This window comes from Phoca vitulina, unplaced genomic scaffold (genome assembly GCF_004348235.1).
Source record: "Phoca vitulina isolate PV1807 unplaced genomic scaffold, GSC_HSeal_1.0 scaffold19, whole genome shotgun sequence".
Classification (NCBI taxonomy): Eukaryota; Metazoa; Chordata; class Mammalia; order Carnivora; family Phocidae; genus Phoca; species Phoca vitulina.
The window spans coordinates 17,350,718-17,375,930 of NW_022589722.1; the positions used below are offsets into that span (position 1 = coordinate 17,350,718).

The following is a 25,213-nucleotide window of genomic DNA, read 5'->3' on the forward strand; positions in this document are numbered from 1 at the left end:
TATGAGTGAAATCATATGATATTTGTCTTTCTCTGACTGACTTATTTCGCTTAGCATAATACCCTCTAGTTTCATCCACATCATTGCAAACGGCAAGATTTCATTCTTTTTGATGACTAAGTAATATTCCATTGTACATATATACCACCTCTTCTTTATCCATTCTTCTGTCAGTGGACATCTGGGCTCTTTCCAATTTTTGGCTATTGTTGATAATGCTGCTGTAAACATTGGGGTGGTTGCATGGCTATTTTGAAAATGATCGGTTTAGTTCTATTTATTCATATACTTATATCTAATCTTGGTTTTTCTTAATCATTTAAGACTGAATCGAAGCCCACTCTCTTAATATCATTTTGAGTTGCCTGATAAGAAAACTGGAAAGTGGGAGAACCATCATTAAGAGGTAGATTAAGGTTTGGGTATTTTCTGAGAGCTACTGGAAGTTGCAGACATGAGGTGGTCTTTAGAGTCTAGGAAGTAATGTAAGACTTAAGATCTACCCCCAACTTGCAGTGAGATTTTGGAGTCATTTACCTTTGCTGCTTTTAAGTTTCCTTGTTTACAAAACAAAAATAATTAAGCTGTTTGAAGTTTACACCCTATCAGTTATCTATTGCTGCATAAAAAAACTACCGTAAAATGTAGTGGCTTAAGATAGGGATCATTTAATTTGCTCAGCATTTCTTTGGGTTAGGAATTTGGATTGAGTTCAGCTAGATAGATATTCTGAGCTAGTAATTTTTCTGCCGGGTCCATCGAAGATCACTCATGTAGGTTGGCTGAGAGCTGATTGACCTAGGAGACCATGCTGGGATACTCATCCCTGCTCCTTAATTTCCAGGAAAAGAGCTTAGGCTTCCTCACATGCCATTCTCTGAGAGCAAGAGAAGAGAGAGCAAACCCAGTGGTCAAGCACTGCATCATGCCTCCTAATGTCCCATTGGTCAAAGCAAGTCACACGGCCACACCAAACATCAGTGTAGGAGGGGTCTACACAAGAGGTTGGCTACAGGAAAACCTCATTGAGTGGGAGCCACTGTTGTCGCCATCTACCACCGGGACATCACAAAATCAATCCGCAGATTTGAAGAGGCATATTGTAAATTTTAAAATACTGAGTGAGTTATAGTCATAAACCCTTGAGGGCAAAACAAGTGTTGTTATTCAGGGTGCATTTAAAACTGCAAGGTACTTGGCAAAAAGAGTGCTTTGTGAACTCAAAATGAAGTTTATCAATATATCAAAATTTTTGTTATTTCGAAAATGCCCTTCCCAGATGAGGGAGTTGTGAACAGTCCCACTTAGAACCCAACTTCATTTTGACCCCTCATCCTGGGACGTTCTCTGCTCCTTAACTCTTCATTCCTTCTCACTGCACCCAGAATCAACTGCCTTCATATACTTTTTTTTTTTTTAAGATTTTATTTATTTGTTTGACAGAGAGAGCGAAAGAGCACAAGCAGGGGGAGCAGCAGAGGGAGAGGAAGAAGCAGGCCCCCTTCCGAGCAGGGAGCCCGATGAGGGACTCGATCCCAGGACCCTGGGATCATGACCCGAGCCGAAGGCAGATGCTTAACCATCTGAGCCACCCAGGCGCCCCTGCCTTCATATACTTAACACAGTTTGTAAATTTAAATGATGCACACATTTGTTTGTTGCCCTGCTCCCCAAGGACAGTATACAGAAAGCTCTGTGATGACAGGACCGATGTCTGTTTCATTCCCCAGCTTATACCTGGCGTCCAGCACAGAGCTGGCACATGATAGGAGCCTAATAAATATTTGTTGAGAAGCGAATGAAATGAAAAGCTACACTTACACAACAAGTACCTCCTGATGTTGTTTCCCAGTGACAGGCATCTTATGTTCTGAGAACACAATGAACTTTGTCTCTTATGGATGATTCATTCTATCAATAATTTGCCAGGGGAGGGCAGTAGCTCCTTGCTTCAAACTCTTGTCTCCACATACCTCTTCTGTAAACCGATTCTTCCCTGAACTGTGGCAGAACCAAATCCCGTAGATTCCATCTGAGCTCGGCTTCTGGAATCCCACACTTCCTTCTACCGCTGCCTTAGGGGTCTTTGTCACTTCTTGCAGGGATTCCCACCCTGGATCTCTAACTGGGCTCCTTGCCAACAGTCTTGCCCAATCCTGCCCCTCCTCCCCCTCGGCTGCCAGGGAGATCATCATCAAAATATTCGAAAAACTAATTCTAAGGTTAAAGACCTTCCCTGCTCTCCTGAACCTAGAGATAAGATCAAGTTCAAACATTTTGGCATGAGGTTCAAGGAGTCTCCCCTGGGGTCATTTTCCCAGCTCCTCTCCCAATGCCCCCTTCCCCCCGCTGCAGCCTCTGCCCAGCCACAGGGAAGGTTCCAGTACTGAATGAACTTGCCTCCCCTGCTGCAACACCGTAATTTCATGCCAGGCACCTCCTTTACCTGGCCTGTCTTCATGGCGCCCCCTGCAGGCAGCAATCTCCCTCCTGACTCAAAATCTCATTCTCTGGGAGCCTGTTGGGTCTCCGTTGTTCCTATCTCTATTAAAGTCTTCATCTTAATGTGTCTGAAGTCCACAGTCACAGCTCCTGCTGCTGCCATTTCCAGCAAGGGAGGAGCATTGTTGGAGGAGAGGAAGGAAAGGAGGAGGAAGGGAGAAAATTGGAAGGAAAAATAATTGTGTCCCACAGTTGGCACCCCCTCCCTGACTTCCTTCCTTCTGCCCCTCTGTTCCACCAAGTTACTCTGAAAGGCCTTTTGTGGAAATTATCTGCTGCGTCTTCCTGCCTGACATCCCTTTTCTCTCTGGACATGGCATTCTTCTTCCATTCTTTTTCATGGGAAAATCTGCCTTGTGTAGTTTGAATGGCTTTGATCATAGCCACCTATCAAGGAACTCCATGCCCTTGGACATAATGAATGGAAAAATTGGGCACGTGACCCAAACCATACCATTCAAAATCCTCCTTGAGACGTTTTTGCCAAAGAAATTTGGGGAGATGCTCTCCTTCCTCTGAGGATGCTAAGCTGATAGGATGTAAGTCTGGGCTTCCAGTGATCATTATGATCTCCAGTAAAGAAGGCCTGTTTAAGAGAAAGGGAGTCCTGAGGACATCATTTGAGCTCCTGGATCAAGCTGTGCCTGAAGCCAACTGACTTTCCTTTCTTTTCTTTTTTTTTTTTTTTAAAGATTTTATTTATTTATTTGAGAGAGAGAGAATGAGAGAGAGCACATGAGAGGGGGGAGGGTCAGAGGGAGAAGCAGACTCCCTGCCCAGCAGGGAGCCCGATGCGAAACTCGATCCAGGGACTCCAGGATCATGACCTGAGCCGAAGGCAGTCGCTTAACCAACTGAGCCACCCAGGCGCCCCAACTGACTTTCCTTTCTATGAGCCAATAAATGGTCTTTTCATTTAATCTAGTTAGTTTAAAGTTTCTCCAGTTGCACCTGAAGGAGTCCCCAACTACTATACCTTTAAAACAAAAATGCTTCCTTATTATCTCAGGTTTACTCAGAGGAGGTGTGGATTAGACATGAAAAGTAAGACCCTGGCCTCCCAGCAAGGGGTAGGAAACACGACTGAGGTAGAATCTTTGGGTGAGGAAACTGTGCATCTCTCCAGCCCTTCTTGAGTCAGTCTCTCACAGAGCAACTTTGTTCTTGTCTGGGTATGTGGCAAGGAAGTTGCCAGAAATCAGGCAAACCCATTTCCAAATATAAATACCAAAATGCATTCCTTCACCCAAGATAAACTCTTTGGTTTAGTTATCTTTTGCATTACTAACACCTTAATTATTATTGTTGTTACAAATGCTATGTGTACAGCTATTTTAAAAGGGCTGGATTAAGAAGGCTGGAGCTCATTTTCCAAGTACCAAAGCCAGGGGCAACTCCACTCCCCGCTCCCAATAATTTCAGTGAACCATTGAGTTCACTCTTATGTATGCCCAGAAAAAATCTAAAATGAACACCTACTTCCTAGGTCTTTCTGTTAAAGCCCATCTCAAGCACAAAAGGTGTTTCATGGCTACTGAAGAGAAATAAAATGGATCTTGAGAAAAACCTCACACCTTTTGGGGAGCCAGTTGGTATTTAAGGAAGATAAAAGGAGAGAAACCCAAGAAATGATGGCACTTTAAGATCTCTTTCTATATAGGACTTCAAAAGACATTTTTTTAAGTGGAGAATTTCTCTATTTAGAGGTTTTTAGGGCAAAGCAAAATTATGGACCATTTTGGGAAAAGGGGAATTGTTAAAAAAGCAGTACTGACAAGAATAAACCAGTAGGAAGAAAATCTGTTTTTAAACCATTATTGGCGGTTCAAAAGAGGCCAGTGACCCCATACAGTGATGTTGAGAAAGGAGCATGGGTGAAATGTCTGTGGGAATAAAATCAGTTGGACCCGGTCACTGAGAGTCAACTTCAGGACAAGTTAATAAGTTCAGGACAACTTGTCTAAAAGGATCCATGAGAAGCTGTCACTAGAAAGGTGTGTCCAGGGGGCGCTTGGGTGGTTCAGTTGGTTAAGCATCAGACTCTTGGTTTTGCCTCAGGTCATGATCTCAGGGTCGTGGGATTGAGCCCTGCATGGAGATCTATGTTGAGCATGGAGCCTGCTTAAGATTCTCTTTCTCCCTCTCCCTCTGCCCCTCCCACCCCCAGCCCTCACACACTCTCTCTCTTAAAAAAAAGAAAGAAAGAAAAGAAAAAAAAAAAGGTATGTTTGGGAGGCCTGGAAAAAAGGGCAACCTTTATGTGTCTTGCTCATCCACCTTCCTTTCTTTTCCTCTGTAGCACCTTGAGATCATTGCTGAGTCCAAGTAAATGGAACATTTATTTCTTCTTACATTTACTTACTCATTTGAGAAATGTTCTTTCTATTACGGGCTAGGCACTGAGGAGCAGGCTTGTGTGACTCAGTGGGGAGCAGAAGGAGCTAGGCTGTAGAACTCCTGTCCATGCTCTCCACTCCTCACCACCTCTAACCTGGACTAGTCAACCAATGCTTATGACACAGGCATATTTTGTGCCGGGCATCGGGAAACCATAGAACCAATCATTCCCCTTTGCCGTCATGGTGGCAGTTAGACAGGGGTTGATCCCTAAAGAAGCCTAGTAGGACCCCCAATGACGACGTTGCAGGAAAAGGTTAAAATACAGCAATAGCATTCAAGTCGGGTCATGCATAGGGAGTACCCAAAGTCTGCGTCACAACAAAGGGTCTGAGGAGGCCAGATGTGGGCACGATTGTCCTCTCTTTGCAGGGCTGAACAGGTGCACTTTCTCTTTCAGATCAGGAACCACCAATATGTGCACTCAACATCCTAGAATCAGGGACGCCTGGGTGGCTCAGTCAGTTGGGCGTCTGCCTTTGGCTCGGGTCATGATCCCAAGGCTCTGGGATTGAGTCCCATGCTGGGCTCCTTGCTCCGCGGGGAGCCTGCTTCTCCCTCTGCCTGCAGCTTCCCCTGCTTGTGCTCTCTCTCTGACAAATAAATAAAATCTTAAAAAAAAAAAAATCCTAGAATCAATGTCCAAACTGGATGTGGAGGCTGGGCTTCTTTTTATTTGTTTGTTTGTTTATTTACTTATTTGAGAGAGTGAGAGTGAGTTAGAGCGAGCACAAGCCGGGGGAGGGGCAGGGGGAGAGGGAGGAGCAGATTCCCCCCTGAGCAAGGAGCCCACCACCGTGGGACTCCATCCCGGGACCCTGGGATCATGACCTGAACTGAAGGCAGAGGCAACTGACTGAGCCACCTGGGTGCCCACCCCCCTTTTTAAAATGATAGCATGTTATACATATGGCCTACATGCTGTGCTGTTTGTTGTACTTAAGGACTATTTTGGAGGATGTGCCTATCAGTACATAAGAGCTTGCTTGTTCTCACTATGGGGTCTTAGCTTTCTATTTTATGGATATGTCATAATTTATTTAACCTGTCTCTTCTTGCTGGATGCTATACACTGAATGTTTGTGTATCCCTCCCCGCCCAAATTCACATGTTAAATCCTAATGCCCAGTGTGATGGTATTAGGAGGTACTGGGAGGTGATTAGGCCATGAGGGTGGAGCTCCCATGAATGGCATTAGTGCCCAGAGCTCCCTTGCCCCCTTCACCAGGTGAGGGCACAGCAAGAAGGTGGCTCTCTGTGAACCACAGAGCAGACCTATATCAGACACCAAATTTGCTGGCACCTTGATCTAGAACTTCCAGTCCTCAGAAATGTGAAAAATAAGTTTACATTGTTTATAAACTGCCCAGGCTCTGGTATTTTGTCATAGCAGTCCCAACTGGCTGGAGACACTGGACATTTAGATTGTTTCTAATCTTGTGTTACAAAAAAACTCATTATCGCTTTGTACCTGTGGGACTACATCTACAGGATACGTGTTTAGAAGCAGAACTGAAGAGTTAGAGATTAAGGACACAGAACTGAAGAGTTAGAGATTGAGGACGTCTGTTGTTTTGAGGATAAGTTCTCTGCTGCATCGGTTCGCTCCCCACCGGCAATGGGTGAGAACAGCCCTTCCCACTACCCCCCACCAATGCGGTGCACCCCCGCTGTCAGATTCACTCCTAACGGTGTGTCGCAGTGAGCAGAGCTGGTGACGCTTCTTTTGCATGGGAATAAAAAAAATGTTAGGGACACACAAGGCAAAATGCAGTGAAACTCCTGTGCAAGTGGAGCTGGGGGTGGGTGGTTTCTAAGCTGCAGAGCTCAGGGCTGGTGGTGAGTGGCTAGGTGAGCAGGGGAAGCAACGAACCATGCCCAGGTAGGAATGGCGACTCAATACATAGAGACGTCTGGAAACAGGGTGACCTCAGCGACTCTGTCCTAAGGAGGTAATTTACATATTGAAAAAGCTTTATGCGCTGTCTTGGTCGGCTTGGGCCAAACAAAATACCCTAGACTGGGCAGCTTAAACAGAAACTAATTTCCTTATAGTTCTGGAGGCTGGAGTTCTGAGATCAGGGTGCCCGCACAGTCAATTTCTGGTGAGGACCCCCTTCCCGGCTTATAGATAGGCTGCCCTCTCACTTTGGGCTCACATGGCAGAGAAGGAGAGACAGACACACAGAGAGAAGTTGGTTGAGTGCTCTTCAGTGTCTCTTCCTAGAAAAGCACTAATCCCATGAGAGCCCCACCCTCATGACCTCATCTAACCCTAATTACCTCCCCAAAGCCCCATCTTCAAGTACCATCACACTGGGGTTTAGACTTCAACATGTGTGTTTTGGGGGCCACAATCATTCAGCCCCAAACATGCACAAAGTTGTTTATCTAACCTAAGTGTCTAGCAAAACGGACCTGGCTAAGTGCACTGGGGGACCGCCCTGAAATGGAAGATCATGTAGCCATCGAAAATTTTCAAAAAAAAATTGACAGCTTAGGTTTATCACCTAGGGTTCGTTGACTGTCTTTGGCCCATTTAAGCAAGAGAGGACCTGTGGAAAGATGTTGGGGGCTGAGGCCACCCCAAAGCAAAGCGAACCTGGAGGCCCAGATGGAAAGCGGGCAGGAATAAAGAAGCTTCCAGAGTCGTGGGCAGCAGGGATCTATCTGTCCAGTGGTCTGGTAACAGGAGCGGCTTACGAGAGCCCTGACGTGGCAGCAAATAACCTGAGAATAATCCTTCCCTCCTTGCCTCATGCGTCTGTGGGATGCCTCAGCCCACACTGAAAGATACCAAGTTGCTATTAGTGCTTGTCTTTGGGAGGTGCAGTATGGGTGTTTTATCTTCTTCCACTTTTCTGTGTTTTCCACTTTTTTTCTAATGTGCCAAATCCCTACTACTTATCTTAAAATATCTGTGTGAACAGTTTAAGTGCACTGCTTCCAGGGAAAAATACAATTTAGGACTGGCACTAGGTAACACTGTGAGGGGGCTTTCTGGAAAGCTAACCCTGCTTCTTTTTCTTCTTCTTCTTCATGGTCCTCATCCTCAGGCATCCAAAGACTACCTTTTCCTCCACTGACCTGCCACTTTCTATTAAAACCTGCTTTCAAAAAAGTGGTATGATGTCAGTTACCTTCAGGAAATTCAACAAGAATAACACAATAACAATAAAACCAGCTAACAGTTACTGCTAAGGACTGAATTGTGTGCCCTCCCCCCTCCCCGCAATTCATTCATTGAAGCCCCAACCCCCAATGTGACTGGGTGGGGTCCTAATCTGACAGGATTGGCTTTCTAAAAAAAGGAAATGAGATCATTCTCTCCCTCTCCCTCCCCCCCCCTCTCCCTCCCTTTCCCTCCCTGTCCTTCCCTGTCCCTCCCTGTCCCTCCCTCCCTCTCCTTCCTTCCCTCTCCCTCTCTCTGTCTCTCTCCTCTCTCTCTGTTTCTGTCTCTGTCTGTCTCTCTCTCTCTCCTTACACATGCCCAGAGGAAAGGCCCTATGAGCAGAGTGACAGGTGTTCCTCTGCCATCCAGGAGAAGGGCTCTCACCAGCATCTAGCCCTGCTAGCACCCTGATCTCACACTTACAGCCTCCAGAACTATGAGAATGTAAATTTCTGTTGTTTAAGACGCCCATTTTATGGTATTTTTTACAGCAGCCCAAGCAGACTATACTTAATATAATATATTCTATTCTAAGTGTTTTCCATGTATTAACTTATTCAGTCTCATAAACACCGTAGGAAGTAAGCACTGTTATTATTATCCCCATTCTTTTTTTTTTTTTAAAGATTTTATTTATTGACAGAGACAGACAGTGAGATAGGGAACACAAGCAGGGGGAGTGGGAGAGGGAGAAGCAGGCTTCCCACGGAGCAGGGAGCCCGATGTGGGGCTCGATCCCAGGACCCTGGGATCGTGACCTGAGCTGAAGGCAGACGCTTAACGACTGAGCCACCCAGGTGCCCCCCCATTCTTCAAAGGAGGAAAATTGATGCACAGAGATACTACACAGCTCACCTGCAGTCAACACAGCCCATCCTTGCTGGCACAGGACTGCGCATCTGAATCAAAGCAGGCGGGTGCCGGTCCGTGCCTACCGCGTACTGAGCATTTACGTGCCTTATCTTATTGGGTACCTAAAACTCCATGGCTTGGGTATTATCCCCATTTTCCAGTTAAGGAAACAGCCTGAAAGAGGTTAAGAAATTGGCCAAGTTGACATAGCTAGAAAGGTGAGGCTCTTCCCAAACAATTTAACATCAACATCAGAGCCACTATCTTAAACACAAAGTAAATTCCAGAGGGATTTTTTTTTTTTGCGTGTTGTCTTGTCTCTATGGCCCACCATATAGAAATTAATATGATTCTAAGAAATGTCCTTGCTACATATAACTTTAGAACACTGCACTCAACTATTACCCATAAATTCTTTTACGACATGTTTGATAATCCTAGTATTCTACAAGTAATTTTTATTAGAAAAATAATGCAAGTTGGAATCAGATAATTTCGAATGATGCAGCAGGATGGTGAATGAGCACCCTAGGAAAAAATCACAGACTCTCCCTCAATGTCGCGAAGTTGAATGTTTGCTCACATGTCACCCTCTTCATCAGGCCTGCTCAAAAAATCTATTTAAAATGGTACCCCTGGGTGCCTGGGTGGCTCAATCAGTTAGGCGCCTGCCTTCGGCTCAGGTCATGATCCCGGAGTCCCAGGATCAAGTCCCATGTCAGGCTCCCTGCTCAGTGGGGAGTCTGCTTCTCCCTCTGCCCTTCACCCCACTTGTGCTCGCTCTCTCGCTTTCTCTCAAATAAATAAGTAAATCTTTTTAAAAAAATAAATAAATAAAATAAATAAAATTGTACCCCTTTATCACTCCCTCATCCCCTCATTACCTCAAACCTCCTTCATCCAGCTCAATTCCTTTTATTTACAGCTCTTATCACCTTCTAACTTACTGTATGTTTTATCTATTTATTATTTGCATGTCCCCGGCACTGTAGGGCCTGGCACCATGTAAGGTTCTCAGTGAATACTTTTTCAGTATTTTTCTCCAAGGACTTATTTGTTGTATCTTACATTAAAATGCCCATCCCAAAACAGAGTTTGGAGGAGATGGAAGCAAAATTATTTATGATGCTTTGGAATTCTTTTTAATAAGTCATGTATTCAGGTGGTTCAAAATTCAAAGGTTATGCAAGGTTGAATAGTGAAAAATCAAATCTCCACCCTGTTTTCCCTGCCATTTTATTGTTCCTTTCCCTGGGGACAGTCAATGTTACCAGTTTCTTTTGTAAATACAGATACTTGTGTATATCTTATCTTTTCTTACACAAACATTACACCACATTTATATGTATACACTGTAGTGTATGTGGCCTTTTTTTTTTTTTAACTCAACAATATAAGGTAATTAAGAAGGAATTAAATACTTTCCAAAGCGTGTTCTTCACTAATTTGATTATGTGTGAGCATTTAGTATGCACATGGGGAAATACCAAGAACCTTGTGTTTCGGTCATTTCTTTCTTGATATCTTGAGTAAATGGGAATGACATATCACACTGCTATCTCAGCTCTCCATCCGTGATGATGTACCCCAAAGGGGCTGGGCTGAATTCGTCTACAGGAGTCAGAGGTGGGTGTGGCACATAGGGGTGCATACTGAGTATTTCTAAGATTATGGACACGTCCAGATTGGTTTGTAATGCATATTCATGTATGTTGTGTCAGTGTTCTCCAGAGAAGTGGAACCAAGTAGGTAGGATGTGAATGTGCATGTGTGTGTATATGTGTGTATAATCCCTATATGTGTGTATATATATATATACACACACACACACGTGTACATACCCATGTATATACGTATATACATATATATATGGAGAGAGAGAGATTTAAGGATTTTACAAAGACTTGGCTTATGCAATTATGAAGGCTGGCAAGTCCAAATCAACAGTGTGGGCCAACAGGCTCAAGACCCAGGAGAGCTGATAATGCAGATGAAATCCAAAGATTTTGCAAAATGAAAAAAAGTTCTGGAGATGGATGATGTGAATGTACTTAATGCCACTGAATTGTAAATTTTATGTGTATTTTACTATAATTAAAAATAAATTTAGGGCACCTTGGTGGCTCAGTTGTTTAAGCAACTGCCTTTGGCTCAGGTCATGATCCTGGAGTCCCGGGATCAAGTCCCACATCGGGCTCCCTGCTCAGCAGGGAGTCTGCTTCTCCCTCTGACTCTCCCCCCTCTCATGCTGTCTCTCTATCATTATCTTTCTCAATAAATAAATAAAAATCTTAAAAAATAAATAAATAAAATAAAATAAATTTAAAAATTTTTAAAAAGAACCTTTAATTATACCACTATTTCTGTGGGCCAGAAATTTAGGAGCAGCTTAACTAGATGGTTCTCGCTCAGGGCCTCATAAAGTTGCAGTTGGATGTTGGCTGGGGCCATAGCCATCTGAACATCCAAAGGCTTAACTGGGGCTGGAGGGTCTACTTCCAAGATGGCTACTCCCATGGCTGTTGGCTGGAGGTCTTAGTTCCATACCAGTTGTTGGCAGGGAGCCTTAATTTCTCACCACGTGGACCTTTCCTCAGGGCCGCTTGAGTGTTCTCATAACATGGCAGCTGACATCCCCCAGAGCAAGCCAAGTCGAGAGAGAGAGAGAGAGAGAGAGAGGAGCCCAATGTTGTTTATGATCTAGCCACACGCTCATGATGATGACACATACTCATCATTTATGCAACATCTTTGTTAGAAGTGAGTCACCGAGTCCAGTTCACACTCAGGACGGGGATATTAGTTTGCACCTTTTGAAGGGGCTGGTGTTCAAGAGTTTGTAGGCATATTTTAAAACCACTCTAGCATTTGAACTTACGTAGGAACAGATTCTAGTAAAAACTACTTAATTTTTCCAAGCTTTTGTTTGCTCAAATGATGGTGACCAGAGGGGTGGCGTATGTGACTGGCCTGGCTTGGGTTTCCTTGAACTTCGTGGTATGGATCCCTCCACCAAAAAGAAGGATTCTGTTTTCAGAAGGAAGGGGAAGGGGATGCTGGGCAGTCAGGCTTGTCCAGACACCTGCAGGGCACATCACCGTGGCTTCAGCAAGGTGTCGCCATGAACGGACTCCAGCAGAGGTATTGCCCTTTGTCCTGTCTGACTGAGTACGAGAGGAGTCTCAGCATATTTTCATCTTCAATTTTTAAAAATTGTGGTAAAATACACATAAGAAACTTCGCTATTTTAACCATTTTTTAAAAGAGATTTTATTTACTTATTTGAGAGAGAGAGAAAGAGAGCACGTGCAGGGAGAGGGGCAGAGAAGCCTCAAGCAGACTCTGAGCTGTGCACAGAGACCCACGCAGGGCTCGATCCCAGGACCCCGAGATCATGACCTGAGCTGAAGGCAGACGCTTAACCCACTGAGCCACCTGGGTGCCCCTATTTTAACCATTTTTAAGTATACATTTCAGGGGCATTAAACACATTCACATTGTTGCGCAACCAACACCCGCATCCATCCACAGAACTCTTCATCTTCCCGGACTGAAATTCTGTATTCACTGAGCAATACCTCCCCATCTCCCTTTCCCTGTAGCCCCTCATAACCACCATTCTACTCCATGTCTCTATGAATTTGTCTACTTTAGATACTTCCTATAGGTGGAGTCATACTGTATTTGTCCTTCTATGACTGGCTTATTTCACCAGTCATAATGTCCTCAGTGTTCATCCATGTTGTACCAGGTGTCAGAATTTTCTTCCTTTTTAAGCTAATAATAGTCCCCTGTATGTATGTACCACATTGTATTTATCCAGCCACCTAGGAATGGACATGGGTTGCCTCCATCGTCTGGCTACTGTGAATCACGCAGCTATGAACATGGGTGTGGAGTCTCAGCATTTTATCGGTAATTCCCTTGGAGCAATTGAAGACTTTTTTCTAGAATTTAGATCCAGGGCTCTAAGAGTTGCAGCCACGTCAGGAGAAGAACACACTGGATGTGCAGGCAGAAGATGTGGGTTGAGCTCGCTACTTGGCCACATAACAGCCACACGCTGTCTGAACCTCAGGGTTTCTGGGAAGCTCAGATGAAATAATAATAAATGAAGTGGCTGGAAAGACCGATAAAGAGGGAGGCAGAAATAACAATTGTGGGGTTGCTTATGTCCTTTTCCCAGCTCCTGGCTTACTCTGTACCTAAAGAATCCTCAGGACAAGATTCTTCGGAGGGCACACGATATTGATTTTATATAGAAGCTAGTCACAGGAGCATCTTTCCGTGGGACACCTGGGTCCAGAAGCTCAGAGCTAAAAGCCCACTTTAATGAAATAAAAATCCAGTCTGTTCCCAAAATGGTTGGCCTTTGGTTATCCTTAATCCTCAGTATTCTCTCAGGCGAATCTAATTTTTCCCCCAGAAGTTGACTGATTTGCAATATCATTGACACTAATTCCTCATTTGTCCAATACAGGCAAACGCAATTCCCACCTTACAGCTGTGCCCTGAGTATAAATGTGAAGATTCTTTTTGGAAGGATCCATAAGAACCTAACAGTAGTTGCTTCTAGGCAGGGAGATTTGGGGCTTGGGCTAATGTGGGAGAGAGCCTATTTTTTAGTGTAAACTTTCTGTATTTTTTCAGGAGAAAACTTTATATTGTATTTTACTTTAAAAATAAAAACACTCTTCTTGAAGCAAGAACAAATACTAACCATGTGTTCATTCAACTCTGAGTCACTGGGAAGGGGAGGGGCATGAAAATGGCAGAAGAAACAGTGCTTGAATCAGAAACCAAAGCCAACCCAAAGAAAATTATAAAGCAGATGAAGTTGCTTTACAGGCAAAAGTGTGTAAGATCTGTCAACAAACAAGGTGGGATCAGATAGAATTGGGAGTAAATTCTAGTTTTCCACTTTGGAGCAGAGTAACCTGTCTGCCGCCTTCAAGTTTCAGTTCCCTCATGCACAAAATGTGGATAATAATGCCCACCTGTTCTTATTAATGTTGTAAGGCTATTTGGTGTTTTTTCTCAGGGGAACTTTGAAGAACACAGCTCCCAAAGGAAGACAGGAAAATTTCACCTGTCTGCTGTGTGCCGATGATCACGCTGAATGTTTACTTGTATTTTATTTAATCTTCATAGCTATCATGCCAGGTAGATACTATAATCATTCTCATTTTGTACAGAGGGTGGAAGCTCAGAGTTCAGTAACTTGCTCAAAATCACACAGCTAAGAGTGACAGAGCAGGGTTTGAATGTGGGTCTGTCCCATAACAAAGCCCGGTTCTCCACCCTACTCACCTGGACTTCAGTCCCCAGGACAGGCACTGTGGGAACCTTTTAAGGCAAGGAGCGATCCTGACTGGAATGCGTTGGGAGGAGCAGTTTGTAGCTACATCTCCCAACGCCCTGCCCCAGGTGGTCTCTGAGCTTACGTTTCCATCCATAGCAAAACCGGCACGCATTTTTATCTCACCTGGCTTTTATCTTGCCTGTTATACTTAGTTAATTGTCTTGGGTGAACAGACAGTCCTACAAATGGGTGACCCAGTGTTATAATCACCTTTAAAATGGACCATGGAGTTTGCGTGTGACTCAAGCAAAAAGTTCTAATAGTAGAGAAATTGAATTTAGGAAAATTGCTTTAAAATGTAAATTTTACCACAAATCCGAACAACTGGAAAACTCAAAAAACTAGAATGTTTTTCAATGTATAACTGATGACCGATGTTATGTTTTTCAATGCATAATTGATGGTGGGTGTTGTGTTATATTATTTTCATATTAATTCTCTTAGACACTGAGCCATGTGCTGGGGACACAGGTGAATCAGACAAAGACCTGCCCTCCACACATTCACTCTGGTGCAGGGAAAATGGTGGGGGTGGGGTGGGCAACCGAGGCACCAGAGGTAGGGCTGGGAGCAGCAGATGGATTCAGATTTAGCCGTAGAGGGATTAGAACCTAGTGGTGACCTCTGGCTGTGGGACCAGGAATAGGCAGGAGGAGGACGATCCAGGCAAGGTACGCCGAGTTAACTGGAAAAGGGAATCCTCTTCTGGATGAGGAATATACCCCACCTGCATTGCCAACACCTAGAGATTAAATTAATCCAATAATTGTGGAACCCTAATTGTTGGGACTTTAAGACGTCGTTCGTAAACTCCACTTATGGAGTGGCCCTCTGAGGCGGACTGATGGTTTAAAGTAAATGAGATGTTCTGATTTTGATCTGACAGCAGCTTTGACATCCATCATCCCATACTGAAAATTACAAATATGGTAGCAATGGGGGGGGCATCCATAAATTATTATCCTGTGGCATGTAAACGATGCCCTGCACACAGCCGTAAGTATTTTCTGTAGGAATGAATGAATACTGCTCCAAGATCACCAGTTTGTCATCAAACTGATGTTCCTTCTTTCTTTCAGCAAATATTTAGTGACTGCCTTGCTAATACCAGATGCTGCCCTGGGTACCAAACAAAACAGACAGAAATTCCTGCCCTTGAGTTTACATTCTTTTGAGGGAGGCAGACAATAAACAACATGATTAAGTAAAATGCATAGAATGTACTATATTAACATTATATAAGATTACCTTATGTTGTTATATTATTATCACCATTTCCTGTTATATTAAATGGTGACACTTTCTTTCTTTCTTTTTTTTATTAGAGAGAGAGCATGAGCAGGGAGGGAGAGAGGGAGAGAGAGAGAGAGAGAGAACCCAACATGGGGCTCAATCTGAGGTCATGAGATCATGACCTGAGCTGAAACCGACTGAGCCACCCAGGCACCTCAATTTCTCAGGAGAAAATTGAAGCCTGGAGGAGGGAAAGGAGGTCTTGGGGTCAGCGGCAGAGCAAGGAGTGAAAGAGAAAGGGAGAGTGGCTAGGGAAATCTTCATGGAGAAGGTGCATTTTGAGTGAAGATCTGAAGCAGGCAGAGGAGTGAGCCACATGGGTACATGAGGGGATTGTGGTTCCAACAGAAGGAACAGCCAGTGCAAAGGCTTCAGATGGGAGTGTGCTTGGTGTGTTTCAGGGAAAGAAGAAAACCGGTGTGGCCAAAGGGAGCGAGCAAAGAGGAGAAAAACACGAAGGGAGCAAAGAGGAGAAAAGCAGGAAGGGAGGTCAGAGAGAGATGGGTTGGGGATGCCTCACATAGGACCTTTTAGGCCACTGGTTTCACTCTGAGGAGACTGGGAGCCATGGCAGTTTCTAAGCAGAGGCGTGACATGATTTTAAGAGGATGCTTCTGGTTGGCCCGTTGCAATAGCAGGAGCAGGGGGTGCGGGCAGGGCGGAAGCAGGGAGACCATTAGGAGGCTGTTGTGATAATCCAGGTGAGAGGTAATCATTTTTTGGATTTTTAAAAATACCTTTAAAAAAAATCTTTGAGGGGCGCCTGGGTGGCTCAGTCGTTAAGCGTCTGCCTTCGGCTCAGGTCATGGTCCCAGGGTCCTGGGATCGAGCCCCTCATCGGGCTCCCTGCTCCACGGGAAGCCTGCTTCTCCCTCTCCCATTCCACCTGCTTGTGTTCCCTCTCTCCCGTCTCTCTCTCTCTCTGTCAAATAAATAAATAAAATCTTAAAAAAAAATCTTTGAAAAACTTATTATGGAAAATTACAAACATACAAATTAGAGAGAATGTGGTGGGAATCCCCACATTCCCATCAGCCAGCTTCAACAATCCACACCTGGCCAATGTTATTTTATTTATATTTCTACCCAATACACTGGATTATTTCATTTTAGTGATTTTTAATTTTTTAATATTTATTTATTTATTTATTTATTTATTTATTTATTTATTTATTTAGAGTGCGCACTGGAGCGGGGGCAGGGGGCGCAGAGGGAGAGAGAGAGAGAGAGAGAATCTCCAGTAGACTCCACGCTGATCATGGAGCCTGACTTGGGGCGCGATCTCACAACCCTGAGATCATGACCTGAGCTGAAATCAAGAGTTGGAGGCTAAACCGACTAAGCCACCCCAGGCACCTCAATTTCTCAGGAGAAAATTGAAGCCTGGAGGAGGGAAAGGAGGTGTTGGGGTCAGCGGCAGAGCAAGGAGTGAAAGAGAAAGGTGCCCCATACACTGGATTATTTTAAAGAAAACCCCAGATATATAATTTTAGTTGTAAATATTTCAAAGTATATCTCTAAAAGATAAGAACTTTAAAAAAAATTGCTGCAATAAAGGAATCACAATTAAAACGCTGACAATATGTAAATAGCTAGTCTGTATTTTATACACGTAAAGGTTTTTATAATTGATTCGTTCAAATTGGGATCCAAAGTCCACACATTGTCTCGTATTAAAATATACAGAACGTGAGAAATTTGCCATTTGGAGCATTTTAAAGTATACAGTTCGGTGGCACTAAGTACATTCACATTGTTGGGCAACCACCACCGTCCACCTGCAGAACTTTATCATCTTCCCAAACTAGAACTCTGTCTCCATTAAACACTAACTCCCTGTCTCCCAGCCCCTGGCAACCACTCTACTTTCTGCTTCTGTGAATTTGACTCCTCTTAGATACCTCATACAGCCTAAGTCTCTCTGAAATAATAAGTTCCCACTTCTTTTTCTTCTCTTGTCATTATTTGTTGATGAAATCGGTACATTGTGGATATTGCTGATTACCTCTCTATGTATTGTTTAACTTGTTCCTTTGTCCTCTGTTTCCTATAAACTGGTAGTTAGAGAGATTTTTTTGTTTTTTGGGGGAGGGTTGTTTGTTTATTTTGAAATATCACTTGAAGGTAGAATGGACAGGATTTTCTGGCAAACTGAATGCGGCATATGTGAGCAAGGGGTCAACGATAACACCAAGGTGTTCAATCTGAGCCCCTGGAAGAACTGAGTTGCCTTTTTCTGAGCTGGGGAAGACCAAGGGACGTACAGGTTTGGGGAGGGGACCATCTGTTTGGACACTTTAGGTTTGAGAGTTTTATTAAACACTCAGGTGCAAATGATAGTCAGGGCAGGAGATGTAAATTTGGCAGATGGCCTGGAAAGCTTTGAGACTGGATGAAGTCACCAAGGGAGCAAATGAGATTGAGAATGAGGGAGAAGGGCAGAGAAAGTTTAAGGATTGAGCCCTGGGGCACTTAAATACCAAATGCCAGGAAGACTGGGAAGGAACCAGCAAAGGAGACCCAGAGGGGGCAGCCAGAAAGATAGGAGGAAATGGGAGAATGAGGTATCCTAGAAGCCAACTGTTCCAAGGAGGAGAAAATGATAAATGGGGGTCACATGCGATGGTCAGGTCAAGTAAGCCGAGGACTGAACATTGACTATTATTGGGTGAAAGAGAGATGCCCTCTCTTTCGATGTGCTTTAAACAGATCATATATAATTATAGCAACACTCAAAACATCTCTCAAAGAGGGGCACCTGTGTGGCCCAGTCGTTAAGCATCTGCCTTCGGCTCAGGTCATGATCCCAGGGTCCTGGGATCGAGCCCCGTGTCCGGCTCCCTGCTCTTTGGGAAGCCTGCTTCTCCCTCTCCCACTCCCCCTGCTTGTGTCCCCTCTCTTGCTGTGTCTCTCTGTCAAATAAATAAAATCTTAAAAAAAAAAAAAACATTTGCCAAAGAGGGGCGTCTGGGTGGCTCAGATGTTAAGCATCTGCCTTTGGCTCAGGTCATGATCTCAGGGTCCTGGGATCGAGCCCCACATCGGGCTCCCTGCTCGGCAGGAGGCCTGCTTCTCCCTCTCCCACTCCCCCTGCTTGTGTTCCCTCTCTTGCTGTGTCTCTCTCTGTCAAATAAATAAAAAAATAAAATCTTAAAAAAAAAAAAACGAAAAAAACATTTCCCAAAGAAGAGTCCTTCCATGTATAGGGATTAATGGATTGCAATATCACAATGATTAAATAATTTAGTGGTTAAGAGCAGAGGCCTTGGAGTAAGGAGACTTGGATTTGTATATCAGGCTCTGGGAATCCGGGCAATTAACCCACCCCCTCGGGGTTCTCACTGTAAAACAGGAATAATGATCATCCCTGCCACGTAGGGACGTAGATACATGAGATGATATGAGAAAAGCAGTAAGCAGGGTGCTCAGCTCATCTTCAGTGTCCAGCAAATTGTTGGTATGTGGTAAGATGACTCGGGCAAGCACGTGACTCTCAGCTACACTTGTCTAGGTATTAAAAAAATGGAAAAGCCATCATCTTAGTTTAACGTGTGCTTTAAATAGGGAAAAAGAAAAGACAACCACAATTGGGATTTTGCTGACAAAATACATAGTAATTTTAGCAATAAGTTGAACAGCATGTTAAAAAAAAAATCTCCAAAATAATCATTCCAGCCGAACAAAAGAATTATAGACCTGGCTCGCAGAGGGAGGGAAGTTTTCTTTGCCTTTAAAAGTTCCTGGCTTAGTTATATTACTTACCATCCTAACAGATTGCAAACACCTGGATGAGATTGTTCAGCTTCACTTTGGCTTTGTGCAATGTCTGTTTTTAAAAGGTTTTGGTTCAGCCTTCGCTTTCTGTATTTAAGCAAAAAACACCCAGTGTTTTCCAAGAGCATTTTGACTCTGGGTTGCTCCCAAGAAAAGCAGGAAATAAGCTTGCCCACAAATCCAGATGAAAACAGAGGCCTGCACCACTGCCACGCATCTGGTGACCAGACAAGGTCACTAAATCTCAGCTGGGATGGAAGTTCCTCAAGAGCAGGAAACTTGTTTTAGACGCCTTGTAACCCTAGAATAAAGCCGGATATGGGTTGGATGCTTAACATATGTTAATTCATTGAAAGAAGGAAAAACCAAGGACTGCACTGAGAACAGTGACGCCACCTGATGTGGCACAATGTTGCTTTGGTGTTAAAAATCAGTCTTGGGGGGGCGCCTCTGTGACTCAGTTGTTAAGCGTCTGCCTTCAGCTCAGGTCATGGTCCCAGGGTCCTGGGATCGAGCCCCACATCGGGCTCCCTGCTCGGTGGGAAGCCTGCTTCTCCCTCTCCCACTCCCCCTGCTTGTGCTCCCTCTCTCGCTGTGTCTCTCTGTGTCAAATAAAATTAAAAAAAAAAAAATCTTAAAAAAAATCACTCTTGGGTAGCATGGAACTTTCATTCCTTACTACTGGGAGTACGAATGTGGACCACCATTCTGGAAAGCAATATGGCAATGTGTAAGGAGAGCCTTAAAGCTCTAAACACAAAGATGTTCACTGTAATCTTATTCATAATATTTTAATTTTTTAAAAAGATTTTTATTTATTTATTTATTTGACAGAGAGAGACACAGCAAGAGATGGAACACAAGCAGGGGGAGAGGGAGAGGGAGAAGCAGGCTTCCCGCCGAGCAGGGAGCCCGATGCGGGGCTCAATCCCAGGACCCTGGGATCATGACCTGAGCCGAAGGCAGACGCTCAATGACTGAGCCACCCAAGCGCCCCTTATTCATAATATTTTAAAATAAGAAACAAATTAAATGTCTATCGCTAAAGGACTAGGTAAGCCTAGTCCTCTAGCTCTATTGGGAGGACTTTTATATTGATAGTTATTAAAGATAATGTTTTCTTCCTTCTTCCCCTCAATATTCAATTCCTACAGTGTCCCAGACACTGTTCTAAGTTTTGGGATACACAAAAGGAAAACAAAATGCCAAGATGCTATTCTGGTGGGAGGAGGGAAGTGAGAGTAGGAGACAAAGAACAGAGGGTAAGTTAGAAGGCTCTTAGTGCTATATGAAAGGGAGGAGTATGGTAAGTGGTGCAGGTGAGGTGAGGATGGTGTGAGCAGGCTTCTGTCTAAAATAAATTGATCAGGGGCGCCTGGGTGACTCAGTCGGTTGAGTGATGGACTCTTGACTTCCCTTCTGGTCATGATCTCAGGGTCGAGATCGAGCCAGGGGTGGGATAGGTGATCAGCAGGGAGTCTGCCTGAGATTCTCTCTCTCTCTCCCTCTCCCTCTGCCCTTCACCCTACTCTCGTAGGCACTCTCTCTTTCAATAAATAAAATCTTCAGAATTAAGTGGTCATTGTCAGTCTCATCCACTGGCAAAGCCTGAGATGAGAGTGGAAGCCAGTTATCTGGGGGGCTTACAGGACTATGCATAGAAAAATGCTAGTATTAAGTGAAAACCTGGGTGCAAAACTAAATACTGAGGGTAAAAAAAAAACCTGGAAAGAAATAGTAAATGCAGCACAGTAATTTGAAAGATAAGATTTTGGATAATGCCTTTTTCGCACTTCTTTCCACTTTACATTTTCCTACTTATCTTTAGTGAGCGTACTTTAATGTGAAAAAAATCCAACTGCTTGAAAGAGAGGAGGCGTGGGCATCAGGGTGCGGCCCGCCCTCCGCCCCGCCCTCCGCCGCCCCGCCCTCCGCCGCCCCGCCCCCCGCCGCCCCGCCCTCCGCCGGCAGGGGGCGCGCGGCCTCCGCTCGGCTGCGGCTGCCCTCAGCCGGGAATTCCCACCGGTCCCTGCGCGCCGTGGGCTGCGCGAAGAGCAAGAAGGTGAGGGCGGCGGCATGCCCCCAGCCGGAAGCCAACGGCAACAGCGGCCGGGGCAGCCCATCGCCAGGTACGAGCTAGGGCGAAGGCGCGGCTCCAGGGCGCGGGGCCGGGCGGGCCTGGGGCGTGCGGTGACCGGGAAGCGCCCTCCAGACGGCCCGCGCCGCCCGGGAGCCCCGGGCCTCGGCCGACGCGCGCCACGCGGGGGAGTCGAGAGGCGCCCGGGGTACCCCGCCGCCGGCGCGGAGCGGCCTCCCCAAGTTTGCCCCCAGAAGGGCCCGCCCGGCCGGTAGCTTTCCGAGAGGTAGGAGACGGAAGGAGGAGCGTGCCGGCCGCAGGACCTGCCCGAAGACGGCTCACGAGCGAGCGAGGCGGGAGGCGGTTACTGGGCTGCTTTTGGTCGCGGGCTGTTGATGCTCCCTTGTTCCAAGCACCGTGTTTCAAAGGGGAATTCACCTTCACCCGTCAAGGAGCCAGGACCCCGGGGGCAGGGGGACAGAAGCCCAAATCAAAGGAGCTTAAGCGCCAAGGGGAAACTTGGGCCGTTTTCCCATGAGATTCTGACTTGGTAGGTCGTGGGTGGGGCCCGTGTACCCCCATGCCCACACACACCATCCGCCTTCCAGGCTCATCAGATCTTCCTGTCCTCCCCCGTCTTCTCCCCCCTGAGTCTTAGGCACATTCCTGACAGCGCCAGCCCACTCTGTCCTTTCAGCGACTCCGGCATGGGAAAGGCGCTTTTATTTCCTCCACTTTGCAGATAATGGTAATAATGGCCAGCAGTTACCAGCACTGTTTCAAGCACTCCACACGGATAATCTTGTTTCACTTTACCGACAACACTAAAAGATAGGTTTATCATAACCCTGATTTTACAGTTGAAGCGGCTAAGGCACAAAACGACGATGAAACGTGCAAGGTCCACAGTAGTAAGTGGTAGGGCTGGGTACAGGCAATTGTTGACTCCAAACCCCAGATCATAATCTTTGTACTGCCCCCTCACCCCCCGGATTTACAGGTGTTAAAAGTGAGACCCGGAAAAGTAACTTGCCCAATAGATGGTAAATGCTGTAGGATCTGTGCCTTTCCGTGGCTTACAATTTAGTTACAAGGTAGCATATGGCGAAGGGCTTAGAGGAATGGTAAAAACAGCCAAGTGGGGAAGGCAACTCCCTTGGAAGAGTTGGATTTAGCAGCGGGGAGCAGCTGATAAAACCATCGTGGAGACAGTGAGGGTGCGTATCCTGCTGGAATTGAGGACATGCGGTGGGGGAAAGGGAGAATGGGAGAGAAGGTTGGGTGGGGGCAGCCCCTGCTCAAGATCAAGCCGCTAATTTGTGGCAATCACTTGAGTTTCTTCTCATCTACACAGTGGAATTTGAGTCCGTGTGTCCCAAATTTACCTTTCCTTTTACACCTTCGGGATTTTTCCAGTGTCCATGTGCTATCATTTATTTACTATTTACATCCACTTAAAAAAATACTTTTGGATTGGAATATACTGTACATACAGAAAAGAGCAGTTGTCCTAATACAGCTTATAACTGACCATCCCTGTGCAGCAAGCACCCAGCTGAAGAAACATTTCCTGTACCCCAGAAGCCCCCCCTCATGCCTCTTACTCTCATACCAACGGCAGCCACTAGGATTTCTAATAGCATAAAAGTTTCACCTGTTCTATATTTACTTTTTGAAATAAATTTAGCACTGTTTTAAGCATTCATCTATGAAAAGCACTGCTTTGTTCTGGATATTTTCTATACACACATAGATATGCCTCCTATTGAAATTAAAAAAATTTTTTTTCATATATCACCTATAAACATTCTAGAAACTATCTTCCTTGAGTACCACCAATGATCTGCGCACCAAATTTAGTGACATGCTGGACCACATGTTCTCTAAGTTCCCTCCAAATGTGAAATTACATGGCTAGGTTTCAAGGAACTGACTTCCTAAATGAGCAGCCAGAATCTAATGTGAAGTTTCTCACAATCTGGGCCAAGTTGTAATGATGAAGAATTTCTTGATTAAATGACTCTTCAACCCAGCATTTATTATTTACCAGGCACTAATAACTCAGGAGTGAACAAGGCATGATCTCAGCCCTTGAACATACAGTCCCGTGGAAGGGCATGGAAAATGCTGTGTCATCATGTGTAATCATAAAGATGGTCGGGTACCAGATGCTGGCAGAGAATGGTAGAGGGAGTCAACTTCTGAGTGCTTAGAGTTTAATTTGTATTCTTGCCATGACACATATTCCATTCTATTTTAATTAACTTGTAAACATTTATTTTTCCTGCTGGATTTGTGAGAGTTATGAATGTGTTTTGTTCATTATTTTATCTGTCCCAGTCCTTGACACACTGCCTTACACATGGTTGAGACGCTGTAAATGTATCCATATGGTCCATATGGCAAAGGACAACTTTTTGTAAGTGAGAAATTTTCCAAAAGCCAATGTTACTAACATTGACCAGTGTCACAAGCACACCACAGAGGCGCACACATGAGTTGTGTCTTTCCACAGCGTCAGCTTTATTCGGTCATAAAGCAGGGTTAACATAATTATAAAGCAGGTTCAGGATTCCAAACTCAATGACATGTCACGATATGATTAACTTGGCTTCTTACACGGCACACAATAAACAAGATAACAGATTAGGTAGAAGTTAACAAACAACATGAGGTCAGCCTGTGGGCGCAGAGTAGAGATAAGCCCTCGGTCCGGTCCAGGTCGGCCCTCCACACTTACTGTCTGTGATGTTCAAGCACTGAGGGATCTCAGCCCTGTTCAGAGATCAATCAGGCAGAGCCTTTGGCAGCAGCTGCCTTTTTAAAGTGGTCAGACAGAGAGGGCTCATGTCTGAGGAGTCTGACAGTTTGCTGCAGAAATCCTCCCTTTTTAGAGAGATTTAATCAGTGTTGGGCCCCTGCAGACCTCCTCTGCTTCTGCTTTTTATAGTTCTGGGGTGTCAGCTGCTGCTGGTCTCAGCAGTATCTCGTAGCTGCAGTACCCTGAAGTGCTTGCGTCATTGCTTGACGCAGGCCCCTCCTTGACATGAGTGACTCCATCTCGCTCTCTCCAGTGAAGCAAGGAGACAGTGTTTGTCAGTGTGTGTCCTAAGACCACCTGCAAGATAATTACTTACATAAAGGGTGGGTATGTGTAAGTTAAAAGTTCATTTTCCTAGCCTCCCTCCCAGACCTACTAAATCAAGTCTCAGGGTATTGGGCCAGGAATCGCCATGTTTGGTGCTTCAGGGGATTCTGTTTGAACCAAGGTCTGAGAACATGGGAGTGAGGTGTTTGAGCCAGAGTGAACCCACCTTTTCCTAGGGAGAGGCTCCTGCTCTCAGCAGTGGGGTTAAGGTTTGGGTGGAGGATGTAATTAGAGGAAATTGAAATCTGTGGTGTAGAAACTAGGGTCATCCTGATTGACATGCTAGGAATCTGCAGTCAGAAGTTAATATTGCATAACTTGGCTAGATAATTCAAGGGGAAACTTGCTCATAGCCCACATTAGCCTGATGATTTAATAAAAGTCTTTGGTCATTGTTTGAATCTTCACACTTGAATGTTCACCTCTTTGTATTAATGTTTTCTGAGTTTTAAAGCTTTTAAATTTGGCTTTTTTTAAAAAGTATATTTTGGATTTGCAGTTGTATTAAGCCCTTGAAAGAAGGGATTAATGTGTAAGGTTGTTTTTTTTTTTAACTTTCATACGACATCATTGAGTATTTCATGAATATTCCTTATATCCTCTTTTTAAGCTCTAAGCTTTACTTTGCTGGTAGAA

The 25,213-nt window shown here is 44.8% G+C and overlaps 1 protein-coding gene across 1 annotated transcript in view; it reads left to right on the forward strand.

Moving 5' to 3' along the window:
- The first annotated feature begins 21,397 nt into the window (after positions 1-21,397).
- TXNRD1 (thioredoxin reductase 1) overlaps positions 21,398-25,213 on the forward strand; it is a 115,878-nt gene continuing 112,062 nt past the window's right edge. The window contains exon 1 of the mRNA XM_032416232.1: positions 21,398-21,481. The gene's annotated coding sequence lies outside the window, so the exon portion shown is untranslated. The remainder of the gene's footprint in view (positions 21,482-25,213) is intronic.